Source organism: Hippopotamus amphibius, chromosome 1 (assembly GCF_030028045.1).
Source record: "Hippopotamus amphibius kiboko isolate mHipAmp2 chromosome 1, mHipAmp2.hap2, whole genome shotgun sequence".
Taxonomy (NCBI): domain Eukaryota; kingdom Metazoa; phylum Chordata; class Mammalia; order Artiodactyla; family Hippopotamidae; genus Hippopotamus; species Hippopotamus amphibius.
In genome coordinates, this window is record NC_080186.1 from 130,157,763 (window position 1) to 130,185,247 (window position 27,485).

Sequence of the window (27,485 nt, forward strand, 5' to 3'; positions counted from 1 at the left end):
AAAGTTCCCCTTTGCTGGCTCACTTCCAGCTTGTGTCTGTTGGATGCGGTTGCCGGGCGCTCAGAACTCAGTTGCCCTGGAGCCTGGAATCTTTGGCGGAAGGAGCCTTTGGGGAGCGAGCTGGTGCCACAGCGCCCTCTGGTGTCCAAGTGGCCTCTGCCAGGATGTGCAAGGGGCTGCTTGAAGGTAGCAAAGGAGGATTCCAGAACATCTGCCCAGCTTTTCTTCCTCCCAAAGGAGGAAGGGGCAGGCAGTGTGAGAGATCTCATGCCTGCCTCATATGGAACAGTGGGGAAGTGGGGATCAGACTGACCTTCCATGAGCCAATCAATTAGCATCCACAACTGAAATGCTGAATCCTGACCTGGCGTACCTCCTCTCGAGAAGGGCCCAGGGGACCCCCAGTTGCTTTTAGCTCTTTCTTTGCTAAAGCAAAACCTGACTCTGCTTTCCAGAGAAAGCTTGAATCCCAGGGTCTCTGCTCTGCCCTGTGCCTGCCAGGGACTGGGAAAGAGGGGAGGCCGGGTTCAGATAAGGGCCACTTTGAGACAAGAGAAGGGGGACTGGGGTATGTTTCCAGGCTGCCCTGCACCCATTTTTGCTTCTTGATCTCTTGACGCTAGGGTTCACCCTCTGTCAGCCTGGGCCTCTCCAGCTGTTTGACTCTGCTGTTGGCCCCAGTCACTGGGGCTCTGCTTTACTCCAAGGGCCAGAGTCTGGCATCCAGCCTGGGACATTGATTGGACTCCCATTCCTGAATTTGCTAGTCAGGTCTCATCAGAGATCTCTGAAAGGAGTAGCATTGCATGACGACCCAGCCCCATCCGGGACAGAATGAGGATCGAGGTGCCAGAAGAAAATGAGATGGGACCTCCAGCCTCAGCCACTCCAAGACAGCCAAACCCATATTGTGCCCAAGCAGATCTTGCCATCAAGATTTGTACAGTTAACACTTAGAATATTTCATTGAGGGCTCTGATAATTTACCTGCTGTCTCCTTGGGTTTAATGTACAAGAAAGACCCGTGAACCTGAACAGCATCTCTAGAGAATTATACATGTTTTCAGGCAATGTTTCTCAAACTGTAGTCTCCTAACAGTATTTGCATCAACTGGGAGCTTTCTTGGACTTTTTAGGCATGCAAATTCTTGCCCTCTGCCCCCACCCAAATGAATCAGGGCTTCTGGGGATGGGGCCCAGCGATCCATGCTTTCTCAAGCCTCTCAGGTGGGCTAATGCATTTGGAGTCTGGGAACCATTATTTTAAGGGAAAATGGAGAGAGGACCCATTAGGAGCCATGTCCCTTGCTTGACACTTTCTGGTATATATTTATGTTTGTCTGGTCATTTGGGGCAGTTGGTTTGGAACAGTCTGAGATGATGCTGAGCCTGGACGTGGAAGATTTATTGAATAGCTTTCATGTTCTAGGATGAAATGCCACCGTGTTGCTTGAAATGAGTTTCCAGAACTTGTGACACACATAATATTTAAACATAAAGACATGTTACCAAATAAAATATAAAGGAAGCTCTTGGAGTTGCTGCCATTTTGAGTGATGTGCACTTGCTTCTGTTCATTTTTGGACCATAAAACTTGGCCCATACCTGTCTGAGAAATATTGTCTTGAGTTTGCAGCCCAATTTCTCCTTTTCCACTGGGTTTGCCATCTTCAGAGAATCCCTTTGTATAATTTCAAAGCAATGGGGAATGACAAAATAGCAACTGTCATATCTCTACAAGAGAAGCTGAGTGAGGCTGTCCCCTGCTGGAAACTCTCTGCTGGGAGGCAAGGTCTACATGCTTTAGTCCGGCTTTGAAGGTCTTCACAAATTGGCCCTTGACCTGCCTGCCTAGCCCTGAGTCCTGCATTCTCCCTCCCGGGATTCTCTAAGTTCAGCCAAACCATCCACTCTTCCCCAAGTGCTCTGCCTTTCTTCCATGTCCTTTCTCCACTGTCCCTCCATTCACGGTTCCCTCCCCAACTCTGTGAACTCCTCTATATCCACCAAGGGCCCAGCTCAGAGGCCAGTTCCTCTATGAGACCTACTTAATTCCCCCAGGCAGAGCTAGCCCCATCTTTATCCCCATGCAAGGCATCAAACTCACTTGCATACACTGACACTTCAGTAAGTGTCATGTTGGAATATAATTTTTATCTGTATCTCTGTCTCTCCCACAGGACTGTGTTTTTGCTCTTCCATAGCTGGGGCTTCTGTTACCATGATCAGCGACTGGCACATACTAAATGCTCAATAAAATGTTTTGAATGACTGAATGAGCCAAAAGTAAGGAAATGACTCAGAAAGCATTTAAGGGCAGAGTTGACTATTGATATACCTAACCGGGCAGGTTATCTGCCACCACCACCAGCAGGACCAGCCCTCAGCTGATTGCACGTTAGAAGTTCCAGCTGGAGGGGGCCCTCCAAACTGTGCTCACATCACCACCCCCATCCTGATGCAACCTTCAAAGAGGGGCCTCCCCTACTTCCTCACTTTGAGAATCACGGTGTGTTAAGGGAGACGTTACTGATGGGACCCCGTTGACCTATGAAGAGTATGAAGGCAAAAAAAAAAAATGTTGAAGATCGTTGTTTTCAAGTTTTTCTTTAGAATAAAAAGGCATAAGTATATAAAAGACTATTGACGTATCTAATAGTCACGAGATACTTACTCATGACAAGATTCTGATACTATCTGGTGCGTTTCTCCTGCTAACTCTCCTGGGCTCTTTTCTTCTCTTTAGCAGGATGCTCACTTGGCAGCATGGTCATTAAAGGATATCTACTCCAAGAAAACGAAATTAGTCAGTGTGATGGACGTAGTAAGCCAATGGAAATAAAACTTTTGTCTTTAGGGAGCTTTATCTCTTTGAGGTTTGTTGAGATTTCCCTTTTTTTGAAGGCAAGGTGTATAATTTCTTTTTGTTTTCATCTTGCTTACAGAGGTAGTTGATGATATACCCAGAAGGTTGACTTAATTTATGGAACTGATTCACATCTGTAGTTACGATTTCCATAAAATGAAAGGCTTATCAGTTTGCATCTGTAAAATACAGAACAGAAGCCTTCATGGGGCTGTAAAAGCTGAAGTGCCAGCTACTTCTTCTATTTTCCAGGAATAAATGAAAATCCAAAGAGGATTCAGAGACAATTTGAATCAGTGAAGCATAAATAAGCACCTTTTATTACTGCTCACTTTGTGCCAAGAACTTTCAAAACATGATCTTATTTAATCCTCACAGCAATGCTGTGGGGGTAGGTATTGTAAATCCTCACTTTATAGACATAAGCTCAGAGAGGTTAAGTAACTTGCCTAAGGTCACACAGTTACTATTTCAGACCTGCATTTCTTAGTGGAGTTATTTGATTCAAAAGTCATATTTCCTAATCATTATGAAGTTGACCAGGTACAACCTGCAGTAACCAAAGCCATAAGCACTATTCAAAGGCACAGCTGGGTTCCAGCTCTAGCCAATCATTGCCACATCTTCAAATTCCTCCATAGAAATTGAGAAGCCTGATTTTTATGAAACGATACCAAAATATTACTTAAAAACAGTTTACAACTCCATGCAGACACATATGACATCTGGTCTGTAGGATCCCTGAGGCCTTTGTTGTGACTGTTTCTCTGTTCAACTTTTCTTTCCCAGATCTTCCTTCCCTCACCGACAGTGGTGATTTTGAGAGCACTTCCCAATGAACTTCTGTAAGTGAGTCTCTATCTTTGAGTCTGTTTCTCTGAAACTTAACCTGTTACACAAAGGAAGGGGGGTGCAGGGTAGAACTCTAAATATCTGAGCAATTTACCCCAAAGAGATTGAAATAGCTGAGGATCTAAATTATTGAATTAGGGACTTCCCAGGTGGCGCAATGGTTGGGAATCTGCCTGCCAATGCAGGGGACATGGGTTTGAGCCCTGGTCCAGAATATATGCCACAGAGTGACTAAGTCCGTGTGCCACAACTACTGAGCCTGCTCTCCAGAGCCCTTAAGCCACAATTACTGAGCCTGTGTGCCACGACTATTGAGCCCAAGCACCTAGAGCCCGTGCTCCACAACAAGAGAAGCCACCTCAATGAGAAGCCCGTGCACCACAGCAAAGACTAGCCCTCGCTTGCCGCAACTAGAGAAAGTCCATGCACAGCAACAGAGACCCAACACAGTCAATAAATAAATAAATAAATTTTAAAGATAAATAAATAAGTTATTGAATCACACTTTTTCCAGATTAAACTAAATTGACTGCCCATCTCTTTCTCTTCCTGTGCCCACTGATATTCAGCAAAGTGGAGGTGCATGAGCAAGATGGCGCAGAAACTCCACACATACATTCACACAAGCATGTGTAAGTTATCAACTCTGCTCTCTGTGTTTTAAAACGGTCTTAACCTAAATGGCTGTGAGCAGCGGTGTGTTGGTAAATGTTTGACAACGGACAATCTGGAGGGGGAAGAAAAGGGCTCTGATTTAGAGCATGGCCAATTTCCATGGTGCAAATACTCCCACCATGGTTGATTTCAAGCGAGCTCTGTGAGGTCCCTAAATGCTGGTTGGGAAGAAATCCACACAATCAGCTCCTGTGAGCAGGTGTGAGCCGGCTCCAACACCCCACTGGTTGTGGGTTTCTTACGAGTCAGCAGCAGTCTCAGTGCTTGGCTGCGTAATACACATCAATTCAACAGGCATTCCATGAGCACCTGCTACGTTCCAAGTTGGTGTGCTCGCTCCCGAGAGATGCTTAGAGGAGAAGAGATTAGCTCTAATACACAGCTGTATGGAAACTTCACAGAGATTCTGCAGAGTAAATGCCTGCCCTGGGGGAAAGTTGGATAAGACCATTGGCTTTTATCTCCTTTTATCCTGGGACCAACATTCCAGAGACAGTCACATCGATGGTTTCTGGTCCTCTGGTCCTCTGGTCCTCCATCTACTCCTTTGTCACCTTTACCCATCATAACCCAATCCGGGTTTTGTAAGCACAGATGCCTGTGGGCACAGATAAACACTTTAGCATCTCTGGATAATGTTATCTCCCTGCAGAGAGGATTGTTAGTCCTTCTAGAAGGCAGTCAGTGTAGGAGCAAATCACCTCTTTGCATTCAGGGAGTGAGCTTTTGTGAGGTGGGCTTCAGTGTGCCTGTGATACCATCTATTTCTCTTTGTCCTTATTCCTAGAATCTCACCCTTGCAGAATCCCAACTAAAAGTCCTGAGTGTTCTCCAAGGCCCCTCCTCCTTAATGGGTTCTGAATTCTTTTTTAACTTTAATCCCCCCACATCTGTGAGACTCCTAGAAACACCGTTCATTTCCCCTTTGCAGAGAAGGGCACCACCAAATATTGGACTCTCTTCTGTGTATTTTCTTTGGCCCCTGAAGTCCTGGCTGTCTTGACAGCCCTGAACTCTACCTTTTGGTTCTCTGGCCTGTGAGACTCCCAAAAGCTCTGCTCAGCCTCTGGGCCTCCTAGATGCTGCTGTCTCCAGGGCTCCTCAGCCTCTCTCTGCACAGCTTATGAACTGGCACACACCTTGAACTTGTGGGCTTTATCCTGAAGCATTTTCCTTCCCTCTGGAACCGTAGCTCCTCAAGCCCTGGCATCCTTAGCTGCTCTTCAGTGTTATCCCACAGATAGTGTTCAAGTCCAGCTTTTCTAGTTGCTCGCTGTGGGAGGGTTGGTCTGAATCAAGCCAGGCCATCAAGGCTAGAAGGGAACGATGTAACCCATGAATTCTGTGTTGGCAATGGATCTAATTTTTGAAATATATTGTGTGATCCAACTCTTAAGAGCCAAACAAAACATATCTTTAGGCCAGTTTGGGTCCACAGGCTGCCAATTTGTGACCTCTGGTGTTTTGGAATGCAAGTGAGCAAAAGCTGTGCTCTACGAGGAAAACTCGGCTTGGGTTTGGGTTTGTAAGTAAAGTTCAGGGGAACAAAGCAGTCTGGACTCTCTTTGGTCAGCTACCAGAGTACAGACATCGGAACCCAGCTTTTTCTTTTTCTTTGCACCCCTGCAAGTCGGATTGCCATTCTTGGCTTCCCAAAAGGGAAAGGTGTTTGTGCGAGGTCTACGGAGTCAGATGCACGTGGGTTCAATTCCTGACTCTGCTACCTATTTGCTATGTGACTTTGCCTAAGTCACTTAACCTGTTTTGTAAGTTATTAATATCACCTCCATAGGATTCAAACTGTGGGGATTAAATGAGAGGATGATGTGGTCATTCTGGGTAAGTGATACAAATTCAATGTGCGTCATTTTAAAGCCAGGTCCCACCTCCCACAAATCCTCTTCTCTCTGGCCTCTCTTTCTCTCGTCCCTCTTCAGACCTGCAGATCCTTTGGTCTGTTGTGTTTTCAACCCCAGGGTCCTTTGGTGTTTCCAAAAGGAGACAGAGAGGCAGACTTTGTCCACTCCCCATGTTTATCCACTGTGTTATATCACCATAGGAGTCAGCCAGCTCCAGCCCACAGGCCGTCAGAGTGGCCTAACTCCATGCTGGCCTGGTGAGATTTATTTCTGGAGAAAGCTCAGGCTTGGGTGGAGGGAAGGTTTAAGAATTAATTCCCCAGAAAACAAAACCATTAAGAAGAAAAAAACAAAAGAGTCATCTAGTGTCATTCTAGACTCATCGATTGTCCAACTTCCCCTAACTTTGGAGGAAAGAGAGCATACTGTTAATTAGTGAAGGCTTCTAGATGTCACAAGTGCAAGAAAATATTGGGTGTTGGGCTGCTTTCAATGACACAATGCTAGCCATCTATTTTGTTGTCGTTGCTGTAGTTGTTTGAAACCAACAAAACACTGTGAGGTAGGCGATAAAGTATCGAGAAATCCCCTCTCCCCATTTCTTCTGGGGCTCAGCAGAGCAAAGAGCTGCAAAATATTTTAGAAACACTTTCCATCCGATGCCAACCGTTAACCGATTTTGGAAAAGACCCTGGAAGGGAATTCTCCACATGCCTCAGGCCCTTGCCAAGGAAGAGTGAACAGAGGAGGAGACAAGAAGAAGCACCTTTAAGACCAGTAACCTACATAGTTCAAGGGCCTTGGGCAATCTCTGAGGTCTTCACTTGACCCTTGTAGCTATAATTCAAAGTTCTAGATTTTTTATTCAAAGTAGTGCTCAAAGGCAAGAATACAAGGGGAAAAGAATAATAGATTCTTTTGAAAGCCTACCTGTTAATTTTTATTAACTCTGGAGAAGGGATTGTTAATTTGGTAGAAGGTGAAACTACTCTGCCAAGTATTGTTAAAAACTTGTGGAATGCTCACAAAAGCCCTGGGAGGTCAGTGTGACATCTCATCTGGTGGCAGCAATGCCAGAATTCAGACCCAATTCTTTCCTTTGCCCCCACCCCTGTCCCTGCCCAGCTGGAAGAAAACAGTCCTTCAAAAAGGGACTTCGTGTGAGTGTGTCTAGATCCAAAAGCTCACACGTAGCTACGTGTGCAAATTCTCTCCGAGCTTTCATCGGGAGGAGTTATATAATAATATCACATGATTTTGCAAGAAGTTCACCAGGGCTGTTTCGGAGGCTGTCAGCCAAGACACTGCTCAGACAGGGAGGCGTCAGAGCTGCCACTACAAAGTGGATGTTAATTACCTAAAACAATGTGTGTAATAGGCAAAGAAAAAAACAGGACCTGCTCTCTCAGCCCGAACCACTCATCTATTACAGTGCCAACGGCACAGCTATTTAGCCCAGAGGAGTTGTAATTAGCTGCTTTGCAAATTAATAAGACCTTAAAAAAAAAAAAGAAAAAGACTACAAGGGGGAAAAGAATGGTGGGAAACTTTATATCTCTGATTCTCCAGGAATATATTTAGTCTGCAATTACCTCATTAAGTGTCCAGAATTCACTTAATAGATGCTGTGTACATTCTGCCCGATTGCAGTAGTTGGGCATAGCCCAGACCCAGAGGGGCGGGCTGTCAGAGAAGAAAATCCGGGGGAGCAGCCTATCAGCCTGTTTCTATCTTAAACCCAGATTGCTTGTCTGGTTTGAGTTTGCAGATGCTAATAACTGTGCTTGATTATGCCAGAGAAATGAAAACATATCCAGGTGAACCAAATGCTCTATCATTCTGGTTCTTAAAAAGCCAGGGACCTGGCATGACTCAGTCCTGGTAACAATGGATAATACCAAACCTAGGACACTGTAATTAGCTCTTTAATCCTATTGGCCTTTAATAACAAAATGGACTTAATGAATGGTTAGTCGGTTTTGTTTGGTTGAAGGATGCTTTCTCTCCCAACAATGAAAAACTTTTTTTTCTTCTTTCTGTTTTTCCTGTTGGCAAAGGAGGTTTCAAGATGAAAGGAGACTTAGTTAGCTGGAGGACCGGTGTTAGAGCATGCTCAGCCAATCAGTGGAGTCACCCCAAATCCCCTCAATTCCAACTTCAAGGCTTCCACACACAGGGTACACCCATGACTACCATTATAGTAAACAAATTGTAATGACCGTTAATTCAGGATTCACTCTGTTTTAGCCATACAAATTATTTTAATCTTCATTTCAGCTTTGCAAAGGGAGTGTGACAAGGCATTTGAAGCTTCAAAGATGAGGCGTTTGAAGCTCAGGTGGGTTTTGAAGTTTGCTCAGGATCCCAAGTGAGAGAGGATTTGAACCTAGGTGCCCTGTCCTCAGCGTTCTTCGCCCCATGTTCCTTGACCACAGGAATCTCTCACGAGGATTAAGGTTAGCCCTACACAAGCGTCAAGGAGTCATGATCAAATTCTCTGAGGTATTTTGCGTTCATCAGTTTTCCCAGTGAAGATCAGTCTTGTAGACATCAGCCTAGAAAGTGCAGCTTTGGTGGCCCTACAGACAGAGTCTCCAATTTTCCAAATAGGACCCCCATTTACTGGCTGACTTCTGACAATCCACCAATAGAACTTCATTCATTTAATTGATAACTTTCAACCTGGGTAAAATGAAAACCCCAGTGAATGGACCATGTGTAACTTAAGAGTCACTGGTAATAATGGAAGATGCACGGGAAGAGGCCAAGTGGCATGGAAAGGAAAGGGCTCGAAACAGGAAGATGGAGGTGCTTCAGACCAGTATTGTCCACTTGATAACTTCTCAAGGGCCAGCCTTGTGCAGCAAGGGAGAACGTGCACCAATACCAAGTCAAAAATGAGCGTGTGAGATGGGTGGGGGTGGAAGGGCTAGGGGCAGGTTCACGTGATGTTTCTTTGTAAGCTCCATGAGGGCAGGTCTTTTTCTGTTTTGCTCAATGCTCTAACTCCAGCACCTAAAACAGTACCTGGCACACGATGCATGCTTAAAAATAGGTGTCCAGTGAATGGCTAAGTGAGTGAATGAACGAATGCCCTCCTCTCTTCTCCCAATGCAATCTTGCTAAGCCATGAAAAAGAGCAAATGTGTGTATGATTGTTAGATTAAAGCAGTTCATGCAGAACTTCCCTGATGGCACAGTGGTTAAGAATCTGCCTGCCAATGCAAAGGACATGGATTCAATCCCTGGTCCGGGAAGATCCCACATGCCACAGAGCAACTAAGCCCGTGAGCCACAACTACTGAATCTGTGCTCTAGAGCCTGCAAGCCACAACTACTGAGCCGGCGTGCCTAGATCCCTGCTCCACAGCAAGAGAAGACACTACAATGGGGAGCCTGTGCACCACAAGGAAAAGTAGCCCCACTCGCCACAACTGGAGAAAGCCTGCACACAGCAACGGAGACCCAATGCAGCCAAAAAATAAAAATAAATGAATAAATAAATAGATTTATTTTTTTAAAAAAGCAGCTCATGCTTTTGTACATGTTAGCTTTTCTGTTGGGAATGCCTTTCTCACTTTCTCCCCCCGATAAATTCTTATTCAGCCTTCAAAACCCAGCCCAGCATGACTCCACAGCCTGTGATGATCCCCTAGGAGAAGGAACTGCTCCTTCTCTGTGTCCTCACAGCTCTCTGCACATGTATCCTTTGTCCATGGATAGCACCCTTTTTTAAACGACCTTCTGTTTGGACATCTGCTTCTCTCCTAAGAAATGGATGCAAGAAATAGCTTAAGTGATTATTTAGCTCAGTTTAATGGAACTATCAAACCTAGTACTTACAAACTAGACTCTGAGCTCCTGGAGGAAAGGGCCATGGCATAATTAAATAAAGCCATCCAGGTCTTTCAGTTAGAATGCCGTCAGCTGCAAGTAGCAACGATTGTGTCTCCACACTGCCGTAAGCAATGAGGATAATTACTATTTTTCAAAAGCAGAAGTCCTGCCTGTCAGAGGACGGGCTTCAGGGCTGGTTGATTCAGTGACTTAATGATGTCATCAAGTTCCCAGGTTCTTTCTATTTCTCTGTTCTGCCACCCTCACGATCAGCTCCATTCTCAGACCAAAAGTAACATGCCTATGGCATTTCTTTTTTTTTTTAACTTTTTATTTTTTTATTTTTTACAATAAACTGCATATATTTAGAGTGTACGATTTGGTATCCCAATCTCCCAATTCTTCCCCCCCACCCCCAACCCTCCCTGCTTTCCCCACTTGGTGTCCATATGTTTGTTCTCTACATCTGTGTCTCTATTTCTGCCTTGCAAACCGGTTGACTTATACCATTTTTCTATAGTCCACATATATGTATTAATATACAATATTTGTTTTTCTCTTTCTGACTCACTTCACTCTGTATGACAGTCTCTAGGTCCATCCATGTCTCTAAAAATGTCCCAGTTTCATTGCTCTTTACAGCTGAGTAATATTCCACTGTATGTATGTACCACATCTTCTTTATCCATTCATCTGTTGATGGGCATTTAGGTTGCTTCCATGTCCTGGCTATTGTAAATAGTGCTGCAATGAACATGGGAGTGCATGTGTCTTTTTGAATGATGGTGTTCTCTGGGTATATGCCCAGTAGTGGGATTGCTGGGTCATGTGGTAGTTCTATTTTTAGTTTTGCAAGGAACCTCCATACTGTTTTCCATAGTGGCTGTATCAATGTACATTCCCACCAGCAATGCAAGAGCATTCCTTTTTCTCCACACCCTCTCCAGCATTTACTGTTTGTAGATGTTCTGATGATGCCCATTCTAACTGGTGTGAGGTGATACCTCATTGTAGTTTTGATTTGCATTTCTCTAATAATTAGTGATGTTGAGCAGCTTTTCATGTGCCTCTTGGGCATCCACATGTCTTCTTTGGAGAAATGCCTATTTAGGTCTTCTGCCCATTTTTTGATTGGGTTGTTTGTTTTTTTGATATTGAGCTGGATAAACTGTTTATATATTTTGGAGATTAATCCTTTGTCTGTTGATTCGTTTGCAAATATTTTCTCCCATTCTGAGGGTTGTCTTTTCATCTTGCTTATAGTTTCCTTTGCTGTGCAGAAGCTTTGAAGTTTCATTAGGTCCCACATTTATTTTTGTTTTTATTTCCATTATTCTAGGGGGTGGATCAAAAAAGATCTTGCTGTGACTTATGTCAAAGAGTGTTCTTCCTACGTTTTCCTCTAGGAGTTTTACAGTGTCTGGCTTTACATTTAGGTCTTTTATCCATTTTGAGTTTATTTTTGTGTATGGTGTTAGGCAGTTTTCTAATTTCATTCTTTTGCACGTAGCTGTCCAGTTTTCCCAGCACCACTTATTGAAGAGGCTGCCTTTTCTCCATTGTATATCCTTGGCTGCTTTGTCATAGATTAGTTGACTGTAGTCTATCTCTGGGCTTTCTATCCTGTTGCATTGATCAATATTTCTGTTTTTGTGCCAGTACCATACTGTCTTGATCACTGTAGCCTTGTAGTATAGCCTGAAGTCGGGAAGACTCATTCCACCAACTCCGTCTTTCCTTCTCAAGATTGCTTTGGCTATTCGGGGTCTTTTGAGTTTCCATACAAATCGTAAAATTTCTTGTTCTAGTTCTGTGAAAAATGCCATTGGTAATTTGATGGGGATTGCATTGAATCTGTAAATTGCTTTCGGTAATATAGTCATTTTCACAATGTTGATTCTTCCAATCCAAGAACGTGGTATGTCCCTCCATCTGTTTGTGTCTTCTTTGATTTCTTTCATTAGTGTCTTATAGTTTTCTGAGTACAGGTCTTTTCCCTCCTTGGTTAGGTTTATTCCTAGGTATTTTATTCTTTTTGTTGCAATGATGAATGGGATTGTTTCCTTAATTTCTCTTTCTGCTCTTTCATTTTTGGTGTATAGAAATGCAAGAGATTTCTGTGTGTTAATTTTGTATCCTGCAACTTTACCAAATTCATTGATTAGCTCGAGTAGTTTTCTGGTGGCATCTTTAGGATTTTCTATGTATAGTACATCATCTGCAAACAGTGACAGTTTTACTTCTTTTCCAATTTGGATTCCTTTTATTTCTTTTTCTTCTCTGGTTGCTGTGGCAAGGACTTCCAAAACTATGTTGAATAGTAGTGGTGAGAGTGGACATCCTTGTCTTGTTCCTGATCTTAGAGGGAATGCTTCCAGTTTTTCAACATTGAGAATGATGTTTGCTGTGGGTTTGTCATATATGGCCTTTATTATGTTGAGGCAGGTTCCCTCTATGCCCACCTTCTGGAGAGTTTTTATCATATATGGGTGTTGAACTTTGTCAAAAGCTTTTTCTGCATCTATTGAGATGATCATGTGGTTTTTATCCTTCAGTTTGTGAATATGGTGTATCACATTGATTGATTTGCATATATTGAAGAATCCTTGCATTCCAGGGATAAACCCCACTTGATCATGGTGTATGATCCTTTTAATGTGTTGTTGGATTTTGTTGGCTAGTGTTTTGTTGAGGATTTTTGCATCTAAATTCATCAGTGATATTCATCAGTGTAGTTTTATTTTTTTGTAGTATCTTTGTCTGGTTTTGGTATCAGGGTGATGGTGGCTTCATAAAATGAATTTGGGAGTGTTCCTTCCCCTGCAATTTTTTGGAAGAGTTCGAGAAGGATGGGTGTTAGCTCTTCTTGAAATGTTTGATAAAATTCACCTGTGAATCCATCTGGTCCTGGACTTTTGTTTGTTGGGAGATTTTGAATCACAGTTTCAATTTCATTCCTTGTGATTGGTCTGTTCATATTTTCTATGTCTTCCTGATTCAGTCTTGGAAGGTTATACCTTTCCAAGAATCTATCCATTTCATCCAGGTTGTCCATTTTATTGGCATATAGTTGCTTGTAGTAGTCTCTTATGGTGCTGTTTATTTCTGTGTTGTCCGTTGTAACTTCTCCTGTTTCATATCTAATTTTATTGATTTGAGTCCTCTCCCTCTTTTTCTTGATGAGTCTTGCTAGAGGTTTATCAATTTTATTTATCTTCTCAAAGAACCATCTTTTAGTTTTATTGATTTTTGCTCTTGTTTTCTTTGTCTCTATTTCATTTATTTCTGCTCTGATCTTTATGATTTCTCTCCTTCTACTAACTTTGTGTTTTGTTTGCTCTTCTTTCTCTAGTTTCTTTAGGTGTAAGGTTAGATTGTTTATTTGGGATTTTTCTTGTTTCTTGAGGTAGGATTGTATCGCTATAAACTTCCCTCTTAGAACTGCCTTTGCTGTATTCCATAGGTTTTGGATCATTGTGTTTTCATTGTCATTTGTCTCTAGGTATTTTTTGATTTCCTCTTTGATTTCTTCAGTGATCTGTTGGTTATTTAGTAGTGTATTGTTTAGCCTCCATGTGTTTGTGTTTTTTACAGTTTTTTTCCTGTAATTGATTTCTAATCTCATAGTGTTGTGGTCAGAAAAGATGCTTGATATGATTTCAATTTTCTTGAATTTACCAAGGCTTGATTTATGACCCAAAATGTGGTCTATCCTGGAGAATGTTCCATGTGCCCTTGAGAAGAATGTGTAATCTGCTGTTTTTGGATATAATGTCCTATAGATATCTATTAAATCCAGCTGATTTGTTGTGTCATTTAAAGCTTGTGTTTCCTTATTAATTTTCTGTGTGGATGACCTGTCCATTGGTGTAAGTGGGGTGTTAAAGTCCCCCACTATGATTGTGTTACTGTCGATTTCCTCTTTCATTGTTGTTATCATTTGCCTTATGTATTGAGGTGCCCCTATATTGGGTGCATATATATTTATAATTGTTATCTCTTCTTCTTGGATTGATCCCTTGATCTTTATGTAGTGTCCTTTCTTGTCTCTTGTAACATTTTTTATTTTAAAGTCTATGTTATCTGATATGAGTATCGCTACTGCAGCTTTCTTCTGATTTCCATTTGCATGGAATATCTTTTTCCATCCCCTCACTTTCAGTCTGTATGTGTCCCTAGGTCTGAAGTGGGTCTCTTGTAGACAGCATATATATGGGTCTTGTTTTTGTATCCATTCAGCCAGTCTGTGTCTTTTGGTTGGTGCATTTAGTCCATTTACATTCAAGGTAATTATCAATATGTCTGTTCCTATTACCATTTTCTTAATTGTTTTGCTTTTGTTTCTGTAGGTCCTTTTCTCCTCTTATGTTTCCTGCTTAGAGAAGTTCCCTTAGCATTTGTTGTAAGCCTGGTTTGGTGGTGCTGAATTCTTAGCTGTTGCTTGTCTGTAAACCTTTTGATTTCTCTGTTGAATCTGAATGAGATCCTTGCTGGATAGAGTATTCTTGGTTGTAGGTTCTTCCCTGTCATCACTTTAAATATATCGTGCCACTCCCTTCTGGCTTGCAGAGTTTCTGCTGAGAAATCAGCTGTTACCCTTATGGGAGTTCCCTTGTATGTTATTTGTCATTTTTCCCTTGTTGCTTTTAATAACTTTTCTCTGTCTTTAATTTTTGTCAGCTTGACTACTATATGTCTTGGTGTGTTTCTCCTTGGGTTTATCCTGCCTGGGACTCTCTGCACTTCCTGGACTTGGGTAGCTATTTCCTTTCCCATGTTAGAGAAGTTTTCAACTATAATCTCTTCCAGTATTTTCTCAGGTCCTTTCTCTCTCTCTTCTCCTTCTGGGACCCCTATGATGTGAATGTTGGTGCATTTAACGTTGTCCCAGAGGTCTCTTAGGCTGTCTTCAGTTCTTTCCATTATTTTTTCTTTATTCTTTTCTGCATCAGTTATTATCACCATTCTGTCTTCCTGGTCACTTATTCACCCTTCTGCCTCATTTAATCTGCTATTGGTTCCTTCTAATGTATTTTTCATTTTAGTTATTGTGTTGCACATCTCTGTTTGTTTGTGCTTTAATTCTTCTAGGTCTTTGGTAAACTTTTCTTGCAACTTTTCGATCTTTGCATCCAATCTTTTTTCAAAGTCCTGGATCATCTTCACCATCATTATTCTGAATTCTTTTTCCAGAAGAGTGCCTATCTCCTCTTCATTTAGTTGTTTTTCTGTTGTTTTTTCTTGTCCCTTCATCTGGTACCAAGTCTTTTGCCTTTTCATTTTCTCTATCGTTCTGTGGCTGTGATTTTCAGTTCCACAAGATGAAATACTGCTGATACTGCTTGATTCTGCTGTCTTCCCTCTTGTGGAGGAAGCTGTCTAGGAGGCTGGTGGGTTCTTCCTGATGGGAGGGACTGATGGTGGGTTGGGCTGGGTGGGTGGAGCTCAGTAAAACTTTAATCTGATTTGGTGGGTGGAACTCAGTGACACTTTAATCTGCTTATCTGCCAATGGGTGGGGCTGTGTTCCCACCCAGCTGGTCATTTGGCCTGAGGTGACCCAGCACTGGAGCTTATAGGCTCTTTGGTAGAGCTAATGGTGCACTCTGGAAGGGCTCACGCCAATGAGCACTTCTCAGAACCCCTGCTGCCAGTGCCCCTGTCTCCTTGGTGAGACACAGCTGCCCCCCACCTCTGCAGGCAACCCTCCAACACCAGCAGGTAGATCTGGTTCAGTCTCCTATGGGGTCACTGCTCCTTCCCCCTGGGTCCTGGTGAGCACACTTTTTTGTGTGCCCTCCAAGAGTGGAGTGTCCTTTTTCCCCAGTCCTGTGGAGGTCCTGCAATCAAATCTCGCTGGCTTTCAAAGTCTGATTCTTTGGGGATTCCTCCTCCCGTTGCTGGACCCCCAGGTTAGGAAGCCTGTTGTGGGGCTCAGAAACCTCAGGACTTCCATGGTATAACTGTTCTCCAGCTTGTGAGTCACCCACCCAGCATTTATGGGATTTGATTTTAATGCAATTGCGCCCCTCCTATCATCTCATTGCAGCTTCTCCTTTGTCTCTGGATGTGGGGTGGGTTTTTTTGGTGAGTTCCAGTGTCTTTCTGTCGATGGTTGTTCAGCAGTTCATTGTAATTCCAGTGCTCTTGCAAGAGGGAGTGAGCGCACGCCCTCCATCTTGATTGCCATTTCTGCCTATGGCATTTCTAAGCCTCATAGGATGTGACAGCATTCACAGAAAGACAAAGGACTGCTCTTCCAGGACTCTCTCTTAGGAATAAAGAACTTCCCAGCAGTGCCTTAACTGACTTTCAATCACATCTCATGTACTCGAACTAGGTCTGATGACTTTTCCTTATCCAATCACCAGTAAGGGAAATGGAATCATTCTTGGATCTATCTGGCCCAACCCCAAGAGCTGGGGTGAAATCAGTTTTCCCTGATGTAGAAGGCTGCACGGGGTTGCATAGATACTTGGACATAATCGGGTTTCTAGGAAGAAAGGAAAGGGAACTGGACACTGGGGAGATATCCTTAGACATGCAAAATGTTGATAGAGTGTCGGCCAAAGGGTAGATACTCAATGAATATTTAAGGGAATGATGGAACAGTCAGTAAAACTTTAGTGCTCAATGTAGATAAAATTCTGATATAAAAGTTGGAGGCAATTTTGTCTCTGTTTCAGGTAATGCCAGAGTGGTGCTGGTTAAGAGAGTATATTTTCAGGTCAGCCACCAATTAGTTAACTAACTGGTGAGGTAGGTAACTGATTCAAGAACTTGGTAAAGTCACATTACTGGTACTTTCTTAGATTCAGTCCCAATCCAATGACACTGGGTTAGACCTGTCAGGTTAGAAGACAGAGATCCAAAGAGATCCAATGGTTTGCCCAAGGCCATGTCACTCAAATGTATTTATTGTCAGCATTGCATTTTCTTCAATCTTTTATTACAGGGAATAGTTTTAAAAGATTTTTTAACATAATCATAGGTACACTTGTAAGTATTATATATTAATAAGTATATAAATAAATGTATGTATTATATAAATAACTATATCAATAAGTATATGTAACTATATAAATAAATACATGTAATAAATATATGTATTACTCATATATTTGTTAATATATAAAAAAATACATTAACAGTTGATATCAGACATACTCTCTAAAAAAATAACATACTTTTCTTAAGAAAAAGTGTACTTAGTTAAAAGTAAAAGACAAGGTACATACACACATACACACATAAACACACACACACACAAATCCTGACTGCTTTTCATTTGACATAAGCAGGAGTGACAGGCGGGTGGGGAGAGGGGAGGGCTTAGTCAGCAATGGAGGTGGAATTTTTAAGAACAGACATGCAGTGTGTTCATCTTTAACACATGGTAGGTGCTTAAGTGAAATCACTGTTCTGCATCCTCAGAACCCTTCATTGATAGCTTCTATTGGGTTGGCCAAAAAGCTTGTTTGGGTTTTTACGTATCATCTTACAGAAAACCCAAACAATATTTTTGGCCAACCCAATATATGCACAGAGGTCTTTTGTGTATAGCAGGGAATATATTTGAAGACCTGAAGAACAGGAGTTGCAGAAAAATATATACTGTTTTAGCTACACACCAATCAATGGTGTCAAAGTGTGCTTCTTAATTACACCTTTAGGTCTTTGACTCTACAAGGTAAAAGGAATTCTCTCTTTCCCTGAGTTGCCCCTGGAATATCCTGAAGGATCAGAAGAGGGAGGTGACATGGGACCATAGCTTGCAAATAGGGGTTGAGACACTTAATCAAACAGGCAGAGAAGTTCAAGGTTGATCAAGGAGAGGAGACCAAGACTTTTGCCCCTCACCTAACATCTTCTCACCACACTATTTTGAGAATGCAAGCAAAAGCATAATATTTGACTATAGAGAGATTTAAAGTGTCTGTATATTAAATACATCATTAACAGAATTTTTAAGCCAAGAGTTTGGGAAAATATTTGTGACACAGATGGTGGGGAGTTAGTATATTTAACATAAAAAAAGCTCTTTCAGGTTAGTAAGAAGGTAAAACACCCCAACAAAGAAACTGACAAAAGACATGACTAGGAGAGCACCAAAAAAGAATACTTATACAGATTAGTGTATCATCAATGACATTCCCAAAAGCATAGATTCTAAATACATAAAGAACAGCAGGGAGAAGTTAACAGAAACACCAGGGGAAAGGAGAGCATTAACCAACGTTTCTTCTTTTTGAGAGTTAAGCAAGCAACAAAAAAGAAATTAAAAAAAAAAAGGATGAAAGGATTATTTAGCTCAATTTAGTGGATATGTATTGAACTCAGTACCCACAAAGAATATGCATTCTTCTCAAGTTCTGCAGGGACAGTTGCAGAAAATGACCAATCTAAAATCTCAAAAAGAAGCCCTCTTTCAAAGTTAGAAAATTTATAGAAATATCCTTTGACAACAATAATAGAGATTTGAAACAAAATAATTTATCCTAAAATCACAATATAAGTATATTTATGGGAAATAAAAAACAATCTAAACAACTCTTAAAAATGGAGAAAATTAAAAGCATAATTATGGACCATTTAGACAATAACAATGTAAACCTATCAAATCTTAAGAGATGTGGTCAAACTTTAACTCAATGAAAAGACAGCCTTGGCTTCTTGAATGAATGCAAGTAAATGAGCTGAACATCCTGACAAACAAACAAACAAACAAACAAAAACTTAAAAGAAAGTAAAGTAAGCCTTAAAAAGGAAGCTATTACTAAAAACAAAAGTATAAATTAATCAATTATATATAAAGGAAACAAATACCCAGAGTAGAACGGGTAAATCTGAGAACCAGTTCTTTGAAAGACCAGATAAAGAAACAAAGCTTTGGAAATTCAAATTAATTATTTTTTAAAAGGAATATGTGCATTTAAAATAATTAAAATAGTTTATTAACTGGTGGAGCAGTAAATAATCAGATCAATGGAATGTAATAGAAGGTCTAGAAACAGAACTATGTATAACAAATAAAGGATAAAAAAATTAAGGGAGCATCTTAAGTCAGTAAGGAAGTAAAAGATACTGGAAAACAGACAAACATGGACTTAAAAAAAAACCTATTTCCCTATCTCACACCATATAATAAATAAATTCCAAACTAGGTGAAAATTTTAAATGTACAAAACACAGCCATTATCTGGAAGGATATATAGGTGGTCAGGCAATGCTATTTCCTTCCAGTGTTCTCACTACTCATGAGTTGAGAAGGGCTTTCTGGGCATGACCATGAAAGCAGAAAGTTGAAGTAAAAGACGGATGGATTTGGCTATAGGTTTATAGCCAAATAATCAAATGTAAATAAATAATGTCTTCAATGTCCAAGTACTATTAAGGTCACTCAGGGAGCAACAGTGAACAAAACCCAACAGAGATCACTGCTCTCCACTAGGGAAACAGATAATAAGCAGTAATAGTTTAATATATAAGTAAATTCTACAGTTTTTTAGAAAGTGATAAACTGTATAGTTGATAGAAGGTTGAAAAGATAAATATACGTGAAGCATTTTTTTTTAATTTTTTAAGGGGGTTGGGAATGCAGAGGAGGGATTGCCAATGTCAGTAATCTGATCAGTGTAGGTTTCATTGAGTAGGTGACAGTGGTGACAATCTTGAAAGAAGTGAGGGAGGGGCCATATGGCTGTCCCAGAGAAAAATGTTCTGGGCAGAAGGAGCAGATGTGCAAAGCCCCTAAGGCAGGAACATGCTTGGACCATTCAAAGAGTAGCAACAGGACCCTGTGGCTGGAGATGAGCTAGGCAAGGACAGAGCCCTGGGAGGTGAGGCCAGAGAGGTCATGGGGCAGGAGAGGTCACAGCAAGTTCCAAGAAAGGTGGGAGTCATGGGTTTGAGCAGCAGAAGGACAGGATCTGCTTTGTCTGAACTGGATCACTGTGATGCTAGGTTGAGAATAGACTGTGGGAGGTCAAGAGCAGAGGCAGGGAGACCAGTTAGGAGGCAGCTGCAGCCTCCAGGCAACCATGAGGACAGTTTGTATCAGGTGGGCCCAGTGACCAGAGCTGGATTCTCGATACAGTGTGAAGGCAGGGTTAAGAGGATTTCCTGTGGGGTAGATGGGGAGTGATTGGGAAAAAGCCACATCAAGGATGCCTTCAGGATATGTTTTCTTGCACAGCTGGAGCCCCTGGAAAAATGGGCAAGGCTGAGAGTGGAGTGGTTGTGAAGGGAGAAGGTCAGGATCCCATTTTGGACTGGTTGAGTTGAAAGTGTGCCTTAGACATCAAGGGGTCAGGGGGCATTTAGATGGAGGAGTGTGAAGTTCAAGAGAAAGGTCTGGGTTGGAGACAGATTTGGGGGCAGGCTCAGAGTATGTTTTAGTCAGCTTGGGGTGCCACAACAAAGTATCATAGGCTGGGCGGCTTAAAGAACAGAAAACTACTTGTTCTAGAGGCTGGAAGTCTGAGATCAGGGTACTAGTGTCATTGGCTTCTGATGAGAGCTCTCTTTTTGGCTTATGGACGGCCACGTTCTCACTTTGTCCTCATGTGGGGTGGGGGGAGAGAGCGAGCACGTGTGCATGAGGGATCTTCGTCTTCTTATCAGGCTATATATATATATATATATGTATCCCCTCTTTTTGGATTTCCTGCTGAGTCACTTTGCTGTACAACGGAAACTAACACAACATTGTAAAGCAACTATACTCCAATAAAAATTTTTAAAAAGAATTAATATTAATATAAAGCTACAGTTCTATTGGATTAGAACCCCACCCTTATGTCCTCATTTACTTCTAATTACCTCCTAAAGCTCCTAGGTCCGAATACAGTCCCATAGGGGGTTAGGTTTTCAACATACAAGTTTTGGGAGGACACAATTTAGTCTGTAGCAGCACACGAATGGTTTTGAAAGCCATGAGACTGGATGAGATGACCAAAAGAGTGAGAGTAAATGAAGAGAAGAAAAGCAGCCAAGACACTATAGAAAGCTACCTACAAAGCACATGACACGCTGGGGAAAATATTTGTCACATGTAAGTAGACAAAGGATTACATGCTTGCTATACACAGGATGGTTTAATTGAGTAGGATATTCCCAAGGAAAATTGGACCAAGATCATGAACAAGCAATTCTCACAAGAAAGTCAATTGGCCATTAAACATATTATGCATTATTTCATCTCATTCATCATTAGACAAAAGCCAACCAAAAGAATCAGAATCACGAGAGCGTATTTTCATCAATCAGATTGGTCAAGATTAAAGAAGGATAATGACCTGACTTGTGGTGTTTGGGGAAAGGGGCATTTCACACCTCATCACGGAGAGCATAAGTCTAGCTTTACAAGATGCAAGTTGGGCCTAGGATGCAAAGCTTTAAAAATATGCCAAGTGCAAGACAAATTTATGGTGTCAAAAGCAGTTATCTTTTGGGGAAAGGAGATACTAGCAGCAGCGATGGGTGTGGGGGTATTTAGGGTGCTAATAATATTCTCTTTCTTGATCTAGCGCATGGGGGTATTCACTTTGTTGAAAATTCATTGAGAAACTTTTTTGCCTATAGTTTATATTTCAGTATAAAATATGAAAAATAGTAACACCTTCCATCGGTTACAGAAATCTCCTTCTACAGGCAGCAGAAGCAGGTACTGATGGCAGTTGACAGCTGTGCTCCAGACCCCAGCAGGTATATTTGCATCTCCTCTCTCAGTTTCCAGTATCTCCAACTGAATCTCCATATAAATTCAGAGCTGGGTTTTACTAGGGCAGCCTATAAAATGCGAGCCACGTTTTTATGAGAGATGGGCTTAGCACTAGGAAATCTGTTCTATCGTGAAGGCAACACAAGCTGTTGATAAAGAGACGTTGCCTAGACATTGCTCTTTCTGCTCCTTCAGGGACCTGTGCTAAATGTCACCTCCCCAGAGAGTATTCACTGACCACAACCCTCACCTCCTTCTATTCTTCTCATTCAGAGCACCTGTTTCTCCCACAGGTTCCCAACCTCGGCTGCCCTTTGGAATCACCCAGAAGCTTAAAAAAAAACACAGATGTTGATGTACTTGGTCTCAGGTGTAGCCTGGGTATCAAGGTTTTTCAAACGCTCCAGGTGATTGCAGTTTGGAGTCATGTGGGAATCCTGCTCTAGCGTCAGTGGTTCTGGTCCCCCTGCACTCCTCAGCCACCCTTTCCCTTTTCTATTGCAGAAAAATACATATAACATGAAATTTACCATGTTAACCGTCATTAAGTGTACAGTTCAGTGGCATCATACACATACAGATTGTCATGCAACCATCACCACCAACCATCTCCAGAACTTTCTCTTCTTCTCAAACTGAAACTCTATACCCATTAAACACTAACTCCTCCTTTCTCACTTTTCTCAACTCCTGATAGCCTCTACTCTACTCTGCCTCTATGTATTTGACTATTCTAGGCACCTTAAGTAAGTAAAATCATCTAGCATTTGTCCTTTTGTGTCTGGCTTAGCATACATTTTTTGAGGTTCATCCATGTTGTAGCATGTGTCAGAATTTCCTTCCTTTTTTCAACCAAAGAATATTCCATTCTATGTCTATAGCACACTTTGTGTATTCATTCATCTGTTGGTAGATGCTTGGGTTGTCTCCACATTTTGGTTATTGTGAATAATGCAAATGTCTGTTCAAGTCCCTGCTTTTAATTCTTTTGGGTAAATACTCGGAGGTGTAATTGCTGATTCTTTGTCCCTCTCTTTTATAAATGTATGTATGTATGTATTTATTTATTTATTTGTGGTTGCATTAGGTCTTCATTGCCGTGCGCAGGCTCTCTGTAGTAGGGGCGAGTGGGGGCTACTCTTCGTTGCAGTGTGCGGGCTTCTCATGGCAGTGGCTTCTCTTGTTGCAGAGTACAGGCTCTAGCTCTGCAGGCTTCAGTAGTTGTGGCATGTGGGCTCAGTAGTTGTGGCCCGCAGGCTTAGTTGCTCCACGGCATGTGGAATCTTCCTCGACCAGGGATCAAACCCGTGTCCCCTGCATTGGCAGGAAGATTCTTAACCACTGCACCCCCAGGGAAGTCCCTGTCCTTCTTTTTTTAATTAACATCTCCCATCCTCCACTCCAGACATAGTTTTGCTTAATTAAAATCATTTACTCCAACCTGGATCATCCCAAATCTACATAAAGACTGGACTGAAGAAAATTTGCAGAAAATAAAGGAACTGGTATTTCAGTTAACAGCCTCTGAGCAGAGTAAAAAGCGGTCACAGATTCGCAGCATCCCTGATCCTGGAGTGCGGCGTATTCAGTGCCTATAGTGAAGGCTTTCTCTGATAAAGCACAGGTGCTGCAATGTCAAACAGCTTGGGCTCATTTTCAACTGATTCTGACATGAGATGATGGTTTCCTGTCTGAGCTCATGGCTGGGAGGTCTCCAAGCCATTGTTCCCCTAGAGCCCAGCCCTCCTGATGCTGGGAGGTTGTGACAGGACTGGGAGGAAGTGGTTCGGACTTTGCCTTCTCCATGACATAAGCAATAAACTGTGGACATTGCAGGGGCCCTCCTGGGACCCTGTCTACCTCTTGACAATTCTTGGATCTCCACACTCAGGAGGGGCCTTCCTTCTCTGTTTATGGGAGTAGTACCTCCCATCAGAAGCCTAGAGGCTGTGGGAGTGACACACCATTGCCTTCTTGGAGTTCACTGCTGATATTTGCTCCCAAGAGAGATATAATTCCCCGAGCATAGAGATTGAGTTTATTACTGTGCGAGGCAATGATGAGCTTCAAATATGGTAAAAATTAGTCAACCCTGACATCAGAAGCCATGATTAAACTGATTCCAAGCTTTTCTATGACAGCACCATTTATCCTTGAATGCAACAGGAAAGTGACAGGAAGTGAAACAAGACCCAGGGGAGAACTGCTTCTAAACAGCATTTCTAGTTTCAGGAACTCCCAGCCCATATCAAGTAAATGGTCATGTCCTTCTTACAAGGACAGTTTCCTAAAAACCAACCATGCGACAGGCTCTGTCCTGAGAAGCAGGATAGCTCCAACATTCAGAGTGCAGGTTTGGGTTGACATGCCTTGAGCAGTTAGCAGACATCTCCTTCCTCAAAGCCTTGATGGGGATAACGGTTGTCTGAGAGGCAGAGTCCACTCAATGTTAGCTGCAATAATGTCTCTATGACTGGCTGAACAAACATGAGCTCTGGTCCTCACAACAGCCTGTGAAGTCCTGGAACCATCCCATTTTACAGATGAGCAAACAGAGGCTCAGGGAAGTGAAGTAACTTGCTGAATCAGTTCCCTACAAACTGTCCCAAACTCAGTGGTGCAAACACAGCATGCATTTATCCTCCTACAGTTCTACAGGCAAGAAGTTTGAAAAGCATTCACTTGACCCAAATCAAGGTCAATGATGGCCAGGCCATCATCCCTCTGCAGGCTCTAAAGAATAGCCCATTTCTTTGCCTTTTCTTGCTCCCGGAGGCTGTCCTCATTGCTTGGCTCATGCCTCCCCTGTCACGTCACCTTTTGTGCCCCTGCTTCCCTTGTTCCTTTCTTCCTCTTCTGTAGCCTAGTTTCCCGCTATTTCCCTCTTACAAGGATCCTTGTGATAACATTTATGCCCATCTGATAATCCAGGATAATCTTCCCATCCCAATATCCCGTACTTAACTACACCTCCAAAGCCCCTTTTGCCATGTAAGTTACCATTCACAGGGTCCAGGGATTAGGACATGGACATCTTGGGGACTGTTATTCAGCTACCCCAGCAGCCAAAGACACATAGTCAGTAAGTGACAGAGCTGAGACTCACACACCGGTGTGTCCGATGGCAAAACCCATGATCTTTCTCTTAAAAAATCTTTTAATTACATAAGACATCAAAACATTTTTCTTTTAAAACTCAAAACATCACAGGTAAAGCTAGTGCCTCCCCCACTGCAATCTTGGCTCTTTCTTATCTCCAGGATGTATTTGCTCCACTGGTTCCCAGTTTAAGAGGCTGCCCTCCAGAACACCTCTCATTCGTTTGCACACATAGCTATCTATTCACAATAAACACACGGCATTTTTATGTGTGTGTGTATTATACAGTGTCCTGCCATTCTGCCCATTCTACAGTTTGGTCTTCCATCTAAGAATATATCTTGGGCTTCCATATGGTCCTATGGATCCTACGGATGGCCGTCATCCCTTTTAACAGCTATGTAGTATTCCATTTAACAGTCGTACCATTATTTTTACGTCTCTATTTCCATTTTTCCTGATTTTCCACTGTACAAACATTCTTGTTTATGCCTCCTGGACCACACACAGGGATGCTTCTCTAGGGTGGATACAGAGAACTGGAATTGGTAGGTGATCAATTTTAAAATTTTATTAGATGCTTGAAAATTGCCCTCCAATAAAACTCAGGCTTTCCCTGTTACATTAGATTCTTGTGCAAGTGAAAAAAGCATCCTAAGAAAACATTCTCCTGCCCAGACTTAAGTATCCATCATGGTGCCTTACCTGGTAAGCTTCTGGAGGAGCCTCCCTCACCTACTGGTGAAGTTTCCACCTTGTCATTCCGAACCAGATGGGTCCAGGGAAACTTAGTGGGAAGGAATGAACGCTTGGGGTGTTTGCTTCAATTAACCATCTTCTTGTCTTCAAAATGTGCCTCTAGAATGGGAGCCAGGTGACTGGGATTCTAGAATCCCCTCTGTTAAGATTTCTATGTGTCTCATACATATAAAACGTGCTATATTTAATGAATTTGTCCTGTGTTGACTTTTTCAGGGCCCCAAGTGTTCTATATTTAGGGTTTTTTTTTTTTTTTTTTTGTAAGTTATAAAACTCTGAAAGAATTATTTTTCAAATTTAACTGGGAGTCATGTATTTCTATTTACTCAATTCAGCAACTCTAAATTCAGTTGGCTTTCTTATTTGGAAGGCAGGTAAGTCTAGAGGCTTCAAACACAACTATGTTCAGATAACAGCTGTATTAGTTTGCTAGGGTTTCTGTAACAAATACCACAGACTGAGTGGCTTAAACACCAGACATCTATTTTCTCACAATTTCAGAGACTAGAAGTTTGAGGTCAAGGTGTTGGCAGGGTTGGTTTCTTCTGAGGCCTCTCTCCTTGGCTTGTAGACAGCCACCTTCTCCCTTTGTCCTCACGTGGTCTTCCCTCTATACCTGTCAGTGTCTTAATGTCCTCTTCTTATAAGGACACCAGTTATATTGGACTAGGGCCCATTCAAACTCACTTTAATTTAATTTCCTCTTGAAAGACCCTATCTCCAAATACAGTCACATTCTAAAGGTTAGGACTTCGCATGTGAATTCAGCCCCAATACCAGCTCTGGCACTTATCTGCTGAATTCCTTCATTCTACAGCAGTGGATATTGAATAAAACCTACACAGCATCAGACATTGGCCAGGTGGTGGGGCGAAACAAGATACATCCCCACTACTATGAACCTTACATTTTTGATGAAGACAGACAATCACCAAATATTATACACACAGGAAAACAACATATAAAAGTAAGTGCTACACTGAGAATTGAAATGTACAGATGAAATAGAGAATGCCTGGGGGCTACTTTAGCTAAGTTGGTCAGAGAAGGCCTCAGGAGGTGACATTTAAGCCAAGTCCTGAATATTTCAAGATCAGGGAATAGAGCCTTTCCGGCAGAGGGAATAGCTGCGCAAAGGCCCTGAGGTGAGAGTGAGCTTAAGGTGTTGAAACAGCAAAATTTCCTGCTCTGAAATCCTATGAGACTGTAAAAAGGGTTTCATTATGGGATTTTCAAACACATGCAAAGTAAACAGAATAATATAGTGAACCCACATATGCCCATCATCCAGTTTCAATAAGGATTGACATTCTGTCATTCTTTATACACCTTTGCTTCCCCAGTCCTCCAAATCCCCATTCAATCACTGTTCTTTTTTTAAAGTTTTTTTAGGTAAAATTTACATACATTGAAATACATGCATATTAAATGTACGATTTTGACAAAATGATACATTCTTGTAACTCACATCTCCATACAATGTAGAATCTTGCCACTCACCCCAGAAAGTTCCCTCACAGACATTCCCAATCAATTCCTCTCCCCCCAGAGATGACAATATTCTGAATTTTTCAACATGCATTAGCGTTGCCTCTCCTTGAACCTGATGTAAATGGAATCACGCAGCCTGTGCTCTTCTGTCTCTGGCTCAGCATCACATCTGTAAGATTCATCCATGGAGCTGCACTTATCAGTATTTGTTCCTTTTAATTGCTGAATCTTATTCCTTTGTGTGAATATGACGCAGTTGATTATCTGTTCTCCTGTTGATGGACAGTTGGATTGCTTCCAGTTTGGGACTGTTATGAACAAAGCTG